Below are 18,068 nucleotides of genomic sequence, written 5' to 3'. Positions count from 1 at the left end.
TACACTGAGCCTCGACTTTCTTGACAGTGAAAGAATGGGACACTTAAGATGCCTTACCTGATGCCTATGGGCTGAAAATGATGTAACAAGTACAGAACACTCAGCAGAATGCTGGGCACAGTCCACACCAGAGCCCTGGGGATCAGAGTTGTGGCCACCTGCTATCCGAGGGCAGCCTGAAGGGTCTGTGGACAGGTTCTCAGGAGGGACCAGGGCCTTCAGAGTTGTCTGAACACTTTCTATGGGCACTGCCACAAGAAGGCTATAAGGACCCACAAGAAAATAAGGAGTCTATTTCAGCCAATTTTTCAAAACCTTGCCAAGTGAGAAGCAAGTTGTTTGGTGTGTTAGCTCTTCTATCCCAATGAGAAACTGACATTCTATGTTTCCCACTCAAACTCAAATTAAGAGAAACATTAACTTTCTTTGGGCTTCCCTAGTGGCTCAAAAAAATCCACCTGCAATGTAGGAGACACAGGTTCGATTCCTGGCTCAGGAGGATCCCCTGGAGAAAAGAATGGCTACCTACTCCATGATTCTTGCCTGGGAAATCCCAAGGACAGAGGAACTTGACAGGCTACAGTCCACAGGGTCACAAAGAGTCAGACACGACTTAGGGACTAAACAATAGAACTTTGTTCAGCAATGCTGTCTGATCTTTATTCCTCCATCTTGGTTGGAGTTCAGCGACCTCAAGACGCAGGCATGTGGAAGGAAATGTGGTTTTTGTTGACTAGAGGATACCATTATCCCACTTGTTCAGAAAAATCATGAATAACATTACCTCTGAATGTTTAAAGTAATATATAAGAATAATGTCTATAGGCAATGTTAAAATGAGAATAGAAAGATGAGATTGTAAGGCTAGAAGCACAAATACAGTTGAGTGTTGTTTTTTTAAAATGTATGATCATTATTATTATTGTTACTTGTTTTAGAATAGCAAGGGGAGATGGTATTCCCTGGATGGGCCAAATTCATGTCTACAGATACAGTTATTTTAAAAGGCACTTTTCAAACTACACTTTTAAGGTTCAAGAGTGGACTTTCAGAATTTTTAACCTCAGTGTCTGGAAGACATTCACAACTGAAGCTGATGCAGAGTCTGCTGGTTTGCAGCTGGAAATAAGAGCATGCTGAATCAATACCTCCTCAGTGCAGCCTCTCTGGAAGCTTCTGGGCTCCTGTACCACGGCCATACCTCCTTCTTGAAGATCCCCTGCTCAGAAGTAATCATTTGTGATGAAGCTTTCCACCCCAGCCAGCCACTTACTGAACCTCCCAGTGCGGACCTTCTGATACAGCACCCTGATAAGCCACTCAGTCCTGAAAAATGAGATGGCCAGTTTCTGGATGGGAAGAGCGTTTGAAATCTGAACACCCTGGAGTGTGAGGCCGGTTTCCCTTCTCATCGTCAGTGAGTCTCCAGACACTGATACCTGCTCTTTGGTTTTATCAAGCCCACATGGCTCCTGCCACCGGGATCAGCATTTCCACAAGAGAATGAGCTCATTCATCAAAGACGTGGAAATGATGTCACAGAACGGGGTCAGTGCAGAGAGGAGGAAAGAGAAAAGGAGTATGTCCGACTAAGTCCCTCAGGATTATGGAAACCACATTATCATCAGTAAAGAGATTGATGATAACTGGGAAACATTTTGAAAACTTAATGACACCTGTGCACACAGGATATATACTTTGTACATCTAAAGAGCCCACCCCAGAATCTTCCTGATACTCACATATTTGGAGGACGAGAGATTTCACAATATAGATAAGTTTTTATAAAGACAGATACTTTTGATTTTTAAAAGGCTGTCCTGAATTTAACCTCCTTTTGTTTTCAAAAGAAACAGGAAACCTGAGTCTCTTTAATGCAGATCAAATAAGGAAACTGCAAAAAATGCTTTCAGGTTATAAAGATGGACTGTGCTTCTTTTTAAACTTTATACATTTATTTATTTTTGGCTGTGCTGTGTCTTTGCCGCTGTGCTGGCTTTCTCTAGCTCTGGTGAGCAGCGGCTACTCTCCAGTTGAGATTCTTACTATGGTGGCGCCTTCTGTTTTGGAGCAAGGGCTCTAGGCATGCGGGCTTCAGCAGTTGTGGCTTCTGTGCTCTAGAGCACAGGCTCAGTAGCTGTGGCACACAAGCTTAGTTGCTCCATGGCCTGTGGAATCCTCCTGGACCAGGGATTGAACCTGTGTCTCCTGCAATGGCAGGTGGATTACCACTGAGCCACCATGGAAGCTGAGGACTGTGTTTATTAGCAAGACATATACCCTAGGTACATACTACCTGCAGCAATGATGAGAGACACCACCTCTGGCTGGTGTTACTGCACCAGGCCTGCAGGAAAGGGCTTCATAGATACTCAGACATCAACTCTCACAATATCTCTGTTAGGCAGGAGCTATTATGAGCCTTCCTTTTATAAATGAAGAAACTGAGGCCCCAAGACGTCAAGATGCTCAAGATAATTTGTCCAAGAAAATACTCACTCTCCCTTCAGCTAGAAAAAATGGAACTGGAACATGAACGGGACCACATGGGGCCATGATCACATCTGCCCGATGAAGAAACCAAGGTGCCGAGAGCGTAAGGACACCCCCAAACCTGCCCCCTATTCTCCACAATAGCTCCCTCTGAGCTCCCCTCTCTAAGTTTCCCCCACTCTTTTCCTGAACGTTGGTCCATGGATTGTCTGGCTTTGGGGGTGAACTTGACCAAATCGGTCTTTGCTCCTGACTCTGAGTCCGGTTGCCACCAAGAAGGCACCGCACAGCAGCCTATCAACTCTGCTCCTGGAGTCGGCTTGCCTCCTGCTTCATTAGACTCAGAAAAATGGCTGCACTTTGATTCCCTAATTGGTATACCTACAATTGATTTTATTTTATTTTTCTTCTTAAAGGGTTCTGGATGGAGCTGAACAAAAATGCTAGAAAATAAACTTGCCATAAAAGAGGCTCTGTGCGTTAAGCCATCCCCTGGGGTCCTGAGATGCGTGCTTTCTGGTCTTCTTCATTGTCTTTCTTTAGGTTATGAGGAGCTGCTAGGCTGCGAATCCTAGAGGCAGTCCCCAAATGCCACATGCAGCGCAATAAGGAGAATCTCAGCATGGTCTGGGGTGAACAAACCATTCCTGATGCATTCCAGTTCATTATATCCTCCAGCCTCTGGAATCCAGAATCACAAGCCTGAAGGCAATAAATTCAGTTCTGCTCAATATGATCATTTACTTGTTTTCTTCCTGATCTTTTCCTAAGAGGCTGAATGTTCATTCATTCAGCACCTCTGCATTAAACGTCATGGCACATCCAAATCTCGGTGTCTTGGAGAAGGAGGACTTTCCAGACCTTTGAAATGGGCTGATGTGTTCTATGGCTGGGTCACAGAACAACTGGAAATGGGACAGAACACATCTGATCTGGTCTGAATTTTAGGACGGGCATATTCGCTTGTTCAGTGACTGAATCACCTTCTCCTATTAAGACATCCCAGCAAGGTTCTATGTGCCAGATAGAGAGAGACTCACTGGAAAGGAGATGTCTCAGCAAAGCTTGAAGGTGGTGAGGGAGAGACCACAGAGATGCTGGGGAGACTAGAGCAGAGGCCTGGAGGCACCTGTGTGGCTGGGAGGGAGAAGGGAGAAAGAAGGGCGATGGGGGCTGCAGCAGGACCACAACGCTCCCTGTGCAGAGCGGGTGCCACCAGAGTGAGGGCCTGGACTCAGGAGATGGGGGGCTCTCTGATGCTCTGGGGCCAGGACAGAAGCAGGGGCAAGCAGCTGGATGGCACAGTGATCCCAGGGTTCTGGAGCTTGGAGACGGTAGTGGGGCGGGGAGAACTGGTCCATTTCTGGATATTTATTAAAGATGGAGCCAACAGGAATACTGTAGCTTCCTCTATTCACTGTTTGTCTCCCACACTCGTATTCAGTTCACTGGAGCAGCCTTTGTTCTCTGCATCTCTGGAGCCCAGAACAGTGCCTGGCACACAGGAGCCCACAGAAACCCGTTGAACCAGTGAATGAACCCGAACCTGCCCAAGTTCCAAGTGCTGCTGAGTGGCCGCACTAGGATTCCAGCCCAGGTCTGTCTCACTTTCAAGCCCCAGCTCAGAATCACTATGCTATTCTGCTTCTGCCAGCACTGCAGGCAGAACGTTACAAGGACATGCAGGGGAATTCCTTTCTGTAGTTGTAGAGAAAATGGAAAACAAGGCAGGAAAGTCACCTTAAGAGACTGGCTGGGGTGCGGCACAGGAACAGACATGATTAAGTGGGAAGTGGGATAGTTCAGAAAACAGTAGTGTTCATCCACGTGATCACATGTTCTGAGGAAGACAGATATCCCCAGAATTTACAGTGATACAACTCACAGATGAAAACAACAGCAAGCGTTCCACCAGAGGCACCGGTGACCCCAGAGCACTCGGCCACTCTGGTGGTCTGATGTCACTTCTTTTTTTAAAATTATTTTTATTTATTTCTGGCTGTTTTGGGTCTTTGTAGCTATGATGTGTTTTCTCTGGCTGTGGCGAGTGGAGATACTCTGGTTGTGGTGCTCGGGTGTCTCACTGTGGGGGCTTCTCTTGTTCTAGAGCACAGGCCCAGCAGTCGTGGCCCGCAGGCTTAGTTGCTGTGGCATGTGGGATCTTCCCGGACTGGGGATTGAACCTGTGTCCCCTGCACTGGCACGTGGATTCTCAACCACTGAGCCACCAGGAAAGCCCCTGATGCCACTTAAGACCGTTTTCCCTGCTGCCTGAAGTCTGAGGACAGCACAGCACAGAGTCTGGAGAGGCACCTGCGAGGTTTAGATATGGCCTCCACCTCACCAGCTAACCGTCCTTTGGCAAGAGATCAGTGCTTCAATTCCCTGTGTCTCAATCTGCTCATCAGTAAAGAGATATGACCCATCTCCCAAGGCCATGAAATCAGGGGGAAATAAACTAACATATGCAAAGTGTCTAGAAGAGACACCTGGATAATTAACCCTTTCTGAAGGTCTGTCTCTCACCTCATTGCCAGCAATGCATCTAACACCTTCCCCACCCCTCCAGGCAACTAAGAAAAGAAACTGCCTTTGATGTGTGAGTCCAGGAAGAGAAGCCTGGCGTCCCCCTCCTGGGGTTCAAGAGAGACAAAAGAGGAGTCTCATTATCTTTACTATTGCTATTTTTTAAAAAAATTTTCAGCCACACCTGGTGCCATGTGGGATGCTAGTTCCCCCATCAGGGATTGAGCCCTCGACTCCTGCATTGGAAGGCAAAGTCTTAGCCACTGGGCCATCAGGGAAGTCCCTGGAGATTCATGACGAAGAACAGAAACCACGAGGCCAGTGTGAGGCTGGCGAGGACGAGGGGGCCCTGGGGCCGGGTATGGACACACGTGGGGACAGTGCCAGTATCTCTTCTGACTGTTATGCTTAACTACAGCTTTCAAGGAAAGTCCTGAGAATTCCTGGAAACACGTAATTTACTCTCGTCTTCTCATCATAATAAATGATTACTAAATACAAATCTGTATGACTCTAGGCCCAGCCACTATGGCTTCTGGGAGAATCCTCCCAGACTGACAATACCCCTTGTCATGGAAAGGTGACCGAATCTCAGACAGAATCTATCAGGACTTCTGAGGCCCCCTCACATCAGGGCAATAATCTGGGAAAATGGTGTCTCCCTGTACAAATATTAGGCTTGGAGTTATTAGTCAGTCCTTCCCTTCTGAAGGGGCAGGGCTGGCTTATTAAAGATCCAGAGGGCAGGCGAGAGCAAACTTATTAAGTTCATGGATTACTTTAAAGGCCAGGCAGGATGTCAGTTATTTTAAAACATAGAATACCCAAATAAAGAGGCTAGGAGTGAATGTGTGAATGTGTAAATGTGTAATGTGCTCAGTCGTGTCCGACTCTTTGTGACCCCATGGACTGGAGCCCACCAGGCTCCTCGGCCCATAGAATTTTCCAGGCAAGAATACTAGAGAGGGTTGTCATTTCCTTCTCTAGGGGATCTTCCCGACCCAGGGACCAAACCTGCAATCTCTTGCATCTAGCTGGCAGGTGGATTCTTTACCATTGGTGTCACCTGGGAAGCCCAGGAGTGAGCGTAGGCCTTTAAGAAATGATGGAGAGTCACTGAGACTCTCCTCTGACATCTACCTTTTTCCTTTGCTTGCTGAGTTTTAGCCAAGACCTGAGTCCAAAGCGGCTATAGATACAAATGCCTATGAAACACGGGGAAAGATTTGTACCCAGAGGCCCTGCTGTATTTATGAATCACTCTCCACCAGAGATCTGTTTCCTTCTTTTGCAGGAAACTTTAATGTTTGGGAATGCATGTAAGAATTAAAGATTTTAAAATTTAAAAAATAAAAAACTAAAAATTAAAAAAAAAAATAAAGTAAAAAAAAAAAAAGGAAAAAAAAAAAAAAGATCCCTGAAAGCCATAAAACCAGATGCTATTTCCTTCGGGAATGTTCTTGGGAACACACTGCTAGAAATTGTTTCCTGGTTTGATGGGAATCAGCGCTCATCTGGAAGCAGGTGGGACCAGGAGGGGGCTGGGTGACCAGGAGTTGGGGCTGCAACCCCAGCAGGAGCCCGGGCTCAGGCCAGGGGGTTCTCAGCACTACCTGCTCCACACAGTAAGGTCCCAGCAGTAAGGTGAACCCGCAGGATGCCTGGGGGCCGTTATGAATGACACAAACAAACACTCAAGGACAGACTGTGACAATCAGGCCTCTGAAGTCTAGCTCACACACAAGGACAGTCAGGGTTTTCCAGGCAAAAATGAATTGGAACTCACTTGTAAAAATGACTAAGTAAGCTACTGAAGTAAAGATGCATGTGTGTGCGTGTGCTCAGTTAAGTCAGTTGTGTCTGACTCTTTGCGACACCATGGACTGTAGCCTGCCAGGCTCCTCTGTCCATCAGATTTTCCAGGCAAGAATACTGCAGTAAATTGCCAGTTTCTTCTCCAGTTGATCTTCCCGACCCAAGGATCAATCCTGTGTCTCCTGCATTGCAGACATATTCTTTATCACTAAGCCACACGGGGAGCCCCTGAAATGAAGATACTAATCTTAAATTTTAATATTGTTATAATTTTAAACTGTACTAAAAGACAACCCAAAAGAGAGTTATACCTTTTACTCATGGCCTTTTGCCACGTAACTACACTGGCCTTTTGCCAGTGTAACTAATCCAAGTGATGGCTATCCGATATCCATGGCTAAATTTGATTCTTAGTTAAATAAGACATAAAGTGCCTAGCATGAGGCTAGAGATGAGCCTGGCCTCAATGAAGGGCTGAGAGGATGTGGTATTAATCCCTCAGTTAGCTCCTAGAGTCAGGGAATGAGGGGCCTGTGCACCCTTGGGGGTCACAGAGAAGAGAAGCCCTTCCACTGACTCTCCCCATATTTATGGTTGCAAATAGGAAAAGGAGTACGTCAAGGCTGTATATTGTAACCCTTATTATTCAACTTATATGCAGAGTACATCATGAGAAAGCCTGGGCTGGAAGAAACACAAGCTGGAATCAAGATTGCCGGGAGAAATATCAATAACCTCAGATATGCAGATGACACCACCCTTATGGCAGAAAGTGAAGAGGAACTAAAGAGCCTCTTGATGAAAGTGAAAGAGGAGAGTGAAAAGTTGGCTTAAAGCTCAACATTCAGAAAACAAAGATCATGGCATCTGGTCCCATCACTTCATGGGAAACAGATGGGGAAACAGTGGAAACAGTGTCAGACTTTATTTTTGGGGGCTCCAAAATCACTGCAGACGGTGACTGCAGCCATGAAATTAAAAGATGCTTATTCCTTGGAAGGAAAGTTATGACCAACCTAGATAGCATATTGAAAAGCGGAGATATTACTTTGCCAACAAAGGTCTGTCTAGTCAAGGCTATGGTTTTTCCAGTGGTCATGTATGGATGTGAGAGTTGGACTGTGAAGAAAGCTGAGCACCGAATAATTGATGCTTTTGAACTGTGGTGTTGGAGAAGACTCTTGAGAGTCTTCTCTTAAGGAGAGAAGAGTAAGGAGATCCAACCAGTCCATCATAAAGGAGACCAGTCTTGGGTGTTCATTGGAAGGACTGATGCTGAAGCTGAAATTCCAATACTTTGGTCACCTCATGCGAAGAGTTGACTCATTGGAAAAGACTCTGATGCTGGGAGGGATTGGGGGCAGGAGGAGAAGGGAACGACAGAGGATCAGATGGCTGGATGGCACCACCAACTGGATGGACATGAGTTTGAGTGAACTCCGGGAGTTGGTGATGGTCAGGGAGGCCTGGTGTGCTGTGATTCATGGAGTCACAAAGAGTTGGATACGACTGAGCGACTGAACTGAACTGAAACATTTTATTTAAAGAAGCATTTGTGATGGGACCTTTCAAAAGTAGTTTATGAACTTCTATACCTGCTTATTGGAGAAGGCAATGGCAACCCACTCCAGTATTCTTGCCTACAGAATCCTGTGGACCGAGGAGCCTGGTAGGCTTCTGTCCATAGGGTCGCACAGAGTCGGACACAACTGAACCAACTTAGCATGCATGCATGCATACCTGCTTATTGCTAATTCACGGCTATCACGTGACTACAGTACATGTAAGCAGGTCTGTAGGTATTAGCTTTTCCAGATTTCTGGTGCTCTCCCCAGAACCAGGCTGTTAGTTATGAACTGTCTTGTCATCATTCTTGTGTCCGGAAGTCTCCCAACCTCTTCACAATTCTTTCTTCTGATCTACTTGAATTCAATTTTAAAAATCCACATTAACTATAAGTCAACCAGGCACTGGAGGGACAGTTTAGGAGTGGGGAGTGTATTTCCATGGCATTATACTGATAGAGCCATTTTCTGAACATAGAATTATTTTTATTAATTTACGGGTAGATGAGGGATGGGTCTGGTACAATCTCAACATGTATATTTAGAATGTTGCTTTCTGTTTGCAAAAAGAGATACAGAGAATGGCAAATAAATACAAAACATAAAATCAGTTTTACAAAGATTAACAAATTCACATAATTCAGAAGTCCAATATTTTTCCTAAGCTAAAATTTATGAATTTCTATTATCAAGTAACAATATCCAATCAGATCTATTTTATCGAATTAGAAGTAAAGCTATCTTCAGGAAAGTAAAGTTCCAAAATAACATTTAGAAGAGATTTTCTATTTGGCCTATTATAATTTGGAACTGACTTTCCTGGAGCATCTTGTACAGTTATTTAAAGAGGAACCTTTTATTTGAGGAACAATCATCACCAGTGTTTTCCCTCCTGTGCCATTCCTTACAGTGCTTGGCACAATTTTACAGTATTGTTCAAGTGACACATGCAAACACTTAATACATAATTGGCTTTCTGTGGAAATTTTCTCAAAAACTGAAAAAGAAAAGCACTTGTTTTAATCAGATTTTCTTCCCTCTGTTGGTCTGCATTTGAAATAAAAAAGGACATTTAACACTTAGCCAATAACACAGTCCAGATCAAGTTTTGATGTAATTTTTCCAGAATAAAAAGAATCCCTGGTCAGGAGCTCTGATTTATGGTAAAGAAAGAAATGATAAGCTGGAATGGGGGTGGGATGGGAGGTTCAAGAGGGAGTGGATATATGTATACATATAACAGATTCATTTAGCGGTACAGCAGAAACTAACATGACATTGTAAAGCAATTATACACCAATAAAAAAAAGAAATAAGAAAAATAATGCCAGCAGGCAAAATACACTTGAAATACTGTTATCTTAAAACTGAATTACATTTTTATTATATATATATCAATGTAAGATTTCCAAGTGATCATTTATTATTTATTTCTTCATTGATTCTCTGATGGAGAAATTTAAATTTTAACTGTCTTAACCAGCTCCTTTCCTTTTTGTCCTCTGCAAATTAAAGTGCATAATAATGTCATAAATACATTTCATAAATAAATAAACATAAATTTCTTTTTCTTTTTTCTAATCATGCATTTAGTACTACTTTCTGGTTTGGGGCAAATGATTCTAATAAGAACAATTCCTCCTCTAGACAAGTATGATAACCCGCACAGAAGAGTTTCTTGAATACATAACTCTAAACAGTCCAGATGTAAAAAATATATGAAGATGTGTGTACTCAGTTACATCCAACTCTTTGCAACTCCATGGACTGTCGCCCTCCAGGCACCTCTGTCCATGGGATTTTCCTGGTTACTGTATTGGAGTGGATTGCCATTCCCTCCTCCAGAGTATCTTCCTGACCCAGGGATCAAACCTGGATCTCCTGCACTGCAGGCAGACTTTTTAATGGTCTGAACCACTAGGGAAGCCCATATTAGGAAGATAGCAAATTTAATTTCTGTTAGCCTGAAATCACAGATTACTTCTTTTGGCTTCAGACCTTTGTGCTGTCTTATATGTCAGTTTCTCAGGGAATTCTGTTTTCTTGTGCCATTTGATCATTAGTCATGGAAGAGAAGAAGGAACAGAATAAACACAGAAGTACAATGTCTTGAGTTTTTTTTTGCCCCTGACTCTGAGCCTCTCACTACTACAGCCTTTGAGTGAGTAAACTGAATAATTACAGTAGAATTTTTTCTTCTGGCCTGACTCACTCCCATAATAAATTAGCTGCACAGAAGGGCAGCAGGGTGTTATTAATCTAAGGTCAACCGCCACAGCCGGCTGGACTGCACCGGCTCAAAAGGCCACTCTGGCAACCCCACAACCTTCTGCTTCTGAGGCTAGCGGGCTGGCCCTCTGGCTTCCCCATCAGTGTCTGGGCACCTTGCCACTGTCCAGGATAGCTGACCTCATTTTCCCAACTGTCCTTCACCGTGGCAGTGGGGCACACGGCTGGGGAGGGGGAGAGGCCACTAGAGACACTGACAGGCGCTTGTCCCCGAACTGCCCTCATGTACCGCCTGGCCAGCGACCAGAAAAGGGGCCCGCCCAGGCTCAGTACTGTAGAAAACACTACAATCATCATTTTCATAAGCGCCCTTCACAGAAACAGCTACTGTGTCTTTGTTTGAGATCAATAAGTAAATTTAGCCCTGGGGCTTGTGAGAGTTCTATTTACAAAGCCTCTCACCAGGGCCAAATCTGAATAGCAGAAAATGATTCCTGCACACTTTATGTTAATTTCATGAAACTGGATTTTAGTCTTTCTTGGTGATTCTGTTCTGACTGTGAGGCTCCTTGGGAACTGATCAAGCTTCCATTCAATCTCTCATCTGGTCCTTTGATAAACTTCATTTATACAACGGGAGCTCTGAGCCAACCATGGGGCTGGATGTGTAGGGTGGAGACAGAAGTGATGATAAACAGATAAGGCAGAGGACCTCACAGTCTAGTGGGGAAGACAGAAATGAAGCAGGCGGACCACAGTCCTGTGATGTGTGGAGTGTCATGTGCTATACAAGAGGACAGTGTTATACCCAAATGCTGCTCTTTCCTGGCAAATTCCTGAACCAGGTGGCCGCTTCCACCTCCTGCAGTGTCTGTAACAGGGTTAGAGAGGGTCGCTGAGGGACTGAGATCCTGCATGTCAGGTGCCTTGGAGCAAAACAGGCACCCGATAAAAAGGAGGTACAGGGTCGGAAGAGGGCTTCCCCGGTGGCTCAGCAGTAAGGAATCCGCCTGCCAATGCAGGAGATGTAGGTTCGATCCCTGGGTCCAGAAGAAGGAAATGCAGCCTCCACTCCAGTATTCTGAAAACCCATAGACAGAGGAGCTTGGAGGGGTATATTCCAAGGGGCTCGCAAAGAGTCAGACATGACTTAGCAACTAAACAATGAAAGGGTGAGAATAAATTACTTCTGGATGGACCCAGGTGAAGGAGGTGTGAAGTTCCCGGGAAGGGTGAGGAAAAATTGCTCTATGTTTTCACTGTAGTTCACCGAACCGCAAAGCAGGAGAAGGGGCAGGCAGCCCCCGCAGAAGGAAGAGTCTTGGGTGGGCATTCACTGCTGATGTAGGCAGTGAGGAAGGGCCTGGTGGGAGCTGGCGGCTTCCTGGGGCAGCTGGCATCCCCAGGAGGGGACACTTATAGGCCAGGGGGCTGAAGAGGACCAGCAGCCAATTCCTGAAAGTGCCAGAAAGCTCACACAGGACTCCAGCAGAGCAGAAGCTTCGTGGAATCTTTCTCATCAAGCCTGAAGTGAGGGCCTGCCTAGAGGGGGCCCTGGGGTTGCCTGGGGGTCCTGCACCTACTCTGAAAGTTTCCCCTCGCCGCGGGTGGTTCAGGGTCGAATAGCCCACATTTCCCTATTCCTGAAACTGCCTTTGTTTACAGATTTTAGTAAATAAGTAAACATCCACAATCTGAGAAGTAGGAAAGGGTTTTCAAAATCACCACTTAAAAAAAAATCATTTAATTGGAGGCTAATTACTTTACAATATTGTAGTGGTTTTTGCCATACATCGGCATGAATCAGCCACAGGCACACATGTATCCCCCCATCCAGAACCCCCCTCCCACCTCCCTCCCCATCACATCCCCCGGAGTCAACGCAGTGCTCCAGCCCTGAGCACCCTGTCTCATGCATGGAACCTAGACCGGCGATCCGCTTCACATATAATATACACGCTTCAATGTTACCCTCTCAAATCATCCCACCCTCGCCTTCTCCCACAGAGTCCAAAAGACTGTTCTTTACATCTGTGTCTCCTCTGCTGTCTTGCATACAGGGTCATCGTTACCATCTTTCTAAATTCCATATATATGTGTTAGTATACTGTATTGGTGTTTTTCTTTCTGACTTACTTCATTCTGTATAATAGGCTCCAGTTTCATCCACCTCATTAGAACTGATTCAAATGCATTCTTTTTAATGGCTGAGTAATATTCCATTGTGTATATGTATCACAGCTTTCTTATCTATTCATCTGCTGTTCGGCATCTAGGTGGCTTCCACGTCTTGGCTATTGTAAACAGTGCTGCAATGAACATTGGGGTACATGTGTCTCTTTCAATTCTGGTTTCCTCGGTGTGTATGCCCAGCAGTGGGATTGCTGGGTGATATGGAAGTTCTATTTTCAGCTTTTTAAGGAATCTCCACACTGTTCTCCATAGTGGCTGTACTAGTTTGCATTCCCACCAACAGTGTAAGAGCATTCCTTTTTCTCCACACCCTCTCCAGCATTTGTTTGTAGACCTTTTGATAGCAGCAATTCTGACTGGCGTGAGATGGTACCTCATTGTGGTTTTGATTTGCATTTCTCTACTAATGAGTGATGTTGAGCATCTTTTCATGTGTTTGTTAGCCATCTATATGTCTTCTTTGGAGAAATGTCTGTTTAGTTCTTTGGCCCAATTTTTGATTGGGTCATTTATTTTTCTGGAATTGAGCTGCAGGAGCTGCTTATATACAAAATCACCACTTCTAATTCTTTACTGTCACCAGCAACTTTTCTTACTATTAAATATTTGTTTGGCTGTGCCGGGCTTAGTTGTGGCATGCGGGATCTAGTTCCCGCATGAACTTGGGCCCACTGTATTGGGGCCGTGGAGTCTTAGCCAGTGGACCACCAGGAAGTCCCTTAACAGCAGCTTCTTGCTGCTTCTCAAGTGAATCTTCACCTCAGGTTCAGACCAAAGTGTTTTGGAGTAAAAATTTTAATTTTTTTTCTTTATAAAGGTGATGACTATGATGGAATAAATCGCATGAGAAACTGCATGAAAATCTATGTATATAAGAAATGGAGAAAGTGTTAGTTGCTCAGTCATGTCCAACTCTTTGCAACCCCTATGGACTGTAGCCCACCAGAATCCTCTGTCCCTGTTTTCCAGGCAAGAATACTAGAGTGGATTGCTACTTCCTACTCCATGGGATCTTCCCGACCCAGGGATCAAACCCAGGTCTCCTGCATTGTAGGCGGATTCTTTATCATCTGAGCCACCAGGGAAACTTGTATATAAGAAGGACAGATCCATAAAGGAACAAAATCAGTGAGTCACCTTGCTGTACGACCACTTTGCTATAAGTTGCAAAAGACAACAAAGAAGTCACTGTTTCCACCCACAGATTTACTCTGTGTTTAAATCAGCTTCATTTCCTAAACACTATTAAACCAATGCTTAAAAGCACAAACCATCCCCACCCAAGGCTTTTGGTGCCCGAATGTGGCCCAGCAGGCTGTCAGTGTGGGGCCCCGTGAGGACCGGCATGTCACAGGCATGCTGGTGGCCCAGGGGGCCTTTTCCAAAACTGTAATCAAGGGCCCTTTCTCCTCCACAAGCCATAGCACTGGATCTGACGCATCCAAACCACCTAGAGGCTCTTGCTATTATTCATGATACTAACATCTTTCAAAAGCAAACAATTTGCAGCCTTTAAATTATAGGTATTTTTTACAAGGTTGAATGATGCAAGACAGTTTTAATTATTTGAGACATTATAAAGTCAAAACATTCTGCCTGCATACCACAAAGTACACAATGAGGCCCCACTGCTTGTTGATTTAATAAGCAAACAAGACTGCCTCTCTCACCCCCCAAGAGATGGCAAATATAAACCGTAAATCTAGTGATCAGTCTGGAACTGACAGAACAACGCACTATGTGTGATCCAGTGACTTGGCGGTTGGCCCATGGGGCATACCAGTGGGGCCCTCCTGTACAATGAAAACAAACTTTTTTAGTACAAAAATATTTCCTAAAACTACTAAATATTTCACTAAAGAACTTTTATGGTACAGAAATATTTCACTAAAATTATCACTAAAATGTAAGTCTCTGAATATGAATTTTTGGACTCTTTGAAAATTAACAGTCACAAATAACAGAAAGGCAGAGAAGGTCTAGCATCACTATGGTATCTTTGACGATATGAACTGCCTTCAAAAGGCTAGGAAAATACTGGCAAATACTGACGATATTAAAATGAATGTGTGAACCAATTTTCAGTAACAGGCAATCCAAATGGCAACAGGGTGGGTTTGACTATTTGTCACTACAGATGGTCCCTTGCTTTGCAAGGTTAGGACTGTCAAAAGAACCAAACAGGCTGAAACCAGGCAAATGAGCTCAATAATCAACAGCAAAAACGATGGTTCTCTGCCCTTTTAACAATTTTTGGCCAAAACTTTAAAGCTTTTGTTGTTGGTTATAAATGTACAGGGAAATGAATGCTGTAACTTAAAACATATTTGAATTGGCAACATAATCAGATTGAGAACTTTTTCTTTCTTTGTAAGTTTATCTAGAGCAGTTTGCATAATCCAGGCCTGCCTTCCTCATTTCATCCCACTGCTTATGAAAGGGGTGAGCATCTTTTCCATACTTGGAGAACTGTCACTCTTCTGAGTTCGGATCGGCTTCCGAAGTCAGAATATCTCTGAGAATTCCTTTAGAGGGACATTTCTGATGAAGTCATCTCCTCTGGGACATCTTCACTCTTGTTGACACGGTCACTTTCCTCATCTCTCTTTGCTCGGCTTCCGTCTGCACCTCTGGGGCATCTGGGATGGTGGCAGCGTTACCTTCCCCACAGTCAGAGCATCTTCTACAGACGTCTGATGGGATTCTCACTTTAGCAGCATCATGTTCACGGCTCTGCTGCATGTCCATCTGTCTGGACCAATTCTCTTAGAAGTATCCATGTTTACAGAAAGTCATAAGTTACAACCTCAAAACGAGGAAGCACAGCTCCATGCTTCCTGTCTGTGGGTGAGCTGACCAGTACCTGTGCAGTGACCTATCAATGGCAGACTCCAAATAAAGCAATGTGACTGGTCATAGGTCAAGCTGAGCCCCTGCTGTTTACTTAGAGATTTACAGACTGAAGAGCTAGCTATGAGGTTTATAGTTCATGTAACTACAGCCAATATACTGCAGTAACTGAAATGTGGGCTGTGGCTTTAAGCAACTGGTTTTATTCAGCTAAAACGTGTAACGGAAATTCACGCAGATTGGAACCATGTACATGGGGGTAGAATTCAAATGCATCAGTTTTCTTCCAACTCCATGGGCTACGACAGACTATTTCCTATTTGTTTAAGCTGGGGCAGTTCTCAAGTTCCTAAGGTTTGCATGAACATTCAGAGGTGAAAAAGACATTTGAATCTAGGAAAAATGAAACATTCTGAAAAGTAACCACCCATCAGGCAGTAGAGCTGTGATGAAACCTAGGTGTATCCAGCACCAAAACTTGTTCTCCAACCTTAGGTAACATGCAGCCCAAAGCAATTTTATGAAAATAGCCAAAGTCTTTGAAACCATCCCCTCCTCCCCATCCCAGTGCACCTGGTTCTGCAGGTTACAGCTCTGGGCTGCACCCATCCGAGGAAGCTCTCATCTCCCAGGAAAGGCGAAGCAAAGGCAGACTTCTCTTTCTGTACACAATTGCTAGTACAGAAATCCAGCTGATAATATGACAGTAATATTTTCTCCCAGGATGACAGACTTTTCTGAAGCACAAGTCTGATCATGTCACTCTCTTCTTGTACCCCTTTAATGGTTTTGAGGTTTCTAGCCTCAGTCCATCTCGGTTCACGGAATGACCAATGTAAGAGGCACAGTGAGTTTGGGAAGGCAGTGGGCTTTGTGGAGGTAAGGTGGGCAGTCCTCCCAGGAAGGAGGTTGAGAGATCCCCACTGAAAACACATGGGACATAAGAATTGGCAAAAGCAGAAACTGCACTGGGAGTACTGACTAAGGCTCAACACCAGGAAGGGAGAACGGAGGCTGAAGGTGGAGGCTGAGGAGGAGAGGCTGTGAGTGACCTCTACTGATATGACCTTGGTGGAAATCAGCTCACTTATGCAACAAACGTAACTAGCTTTACAGTCATCTTTGCACAAATTTCTTTCCATAACTGAAACCATGTATTCTGGTTTAAAGCAGTTGGCTACATTTAAATAAAAATAGTTAATTAGTTAATTTAGACACAATCAGAAGCAAAAGTCAGACATGAAGTATATATAATTTTATGGAAGATCAAATTATGTAAACAATGGTAAGCCTCTAGTATTACAATCAAGTTATACAATAAGAAACTGGCTTGGTCAGATGGTAAAGAATCTGCCTGCAATGTGGGAGACCTAGGTTTGGAAGATCCCCTGGAGGAGGGCATGGCAACCCACTCCAGTTTTCTTGCCTGGAGAATCCCCATGAACAGAGGAGGCTGGCAGGCTCACAGTGTCTCAAAGAGTTGGACACAACTGAGAGACTAAGTACACACACACACACACACACACACACACACACACACACACACATTGTAGATACAGGCTTCCCAGATGGTGCTAGTGGTAGAGAACCTGCTTGCCAATGCAGGAGGTATAAGAGAAGTCGGTTTGCTCCTTGGGTTGGATCCCCTGGAGGAGGGCATAGCAACCCATTCCAGTATTCTTACATGGAGAATCCCATGAACAGAGGAGCCTGGCAGGCCACAGTCCATAGGGTTGGACACGACTGAAGTGACTTAGCAGCATGTAGGCTGTAGATTCACTCTAAAACAGAAGTGAATGGGTTTGTGGGAATATCCTTTGCGGCTCCGTGTCATCTTTTCCCAGTTCTGTGGATCAGAGGCAGAGGAACTCACTCTGAGTTCCACTGAAGCAGTGGCAAAGTCATCTGCCATCTGCTCCTGTTAACATCCTCACTCTGCTTCAGTGTAAACACATTCTTGAAAAGCATTGGTGAAAAAGCCAGCATTGTTGAGAGAAAGGAAAAGTAAGACGTGCGGGTCTAGAAAATAACTACGCAGCGTTAATACAAAAGGTTTCCTTTCCTTTCAAGTTTTAGATACGGAGCCTAAGCACCACTTAAACAGAATATATTTGAGTTAGGAAACTCCAGCTTTCTGCTATAGCATCTACCCTAGGGAAATAAAGCACGTGGCCTGGGACTGTTAAGACAGTTACTTTGCCTCCTGGCCGGTGAGCCCAGACTTTCAGGATCAAGGAAACGGGTACCAAGAGATACAAACACTGGTGAACCTCCAGATGCCATTTAGAACCTGGCTATCTTGCTGCTGATAATATAAATCCACCATGATTAAATTGAAGTGCAGCAACACACCATCGAGAAATCAACTCCTGAAATATGGAAAATATTAGATTTTGG

At 44.5% G+C, this 18,068-nt stretch overlaps 1 protein-coding gene across 5 annotated transcripts in view; it reads right to left on the bottom strand.

Annotated features, from left to right (window-relative positions):
* FAM110B (family with sequence similarity 110 member B) overlaps positions 1 to 18,068 on the bottom strand; it is a 144,464-nt gene that overhangs the window by 33,700 nt on the left and 92,696 nt on the right. The gene's annotated exons all lie outside the window — the stretch shown is intronic.

The sequence above is a fragment of the Ovis canadensis genome, chromosome 9 (assembly GCF_042477335.2).
Source record: "Ovis canadensis isolate MfBH-ARS-UI-01 breed Bighorn chromosome 9, ARS-UI_OviCan_v2, whole genome shotgun sequence".
NCBI lineage: Eukaryota > Metazoa > Chordata > Mammalia > Artiodactyla > Bovidae > Ovis > Ovis canadensis.
Note: the sequence above shows the minus strand (reverse complement) of the source record. Positions and strands in the feature narration are given on the sequence as shown.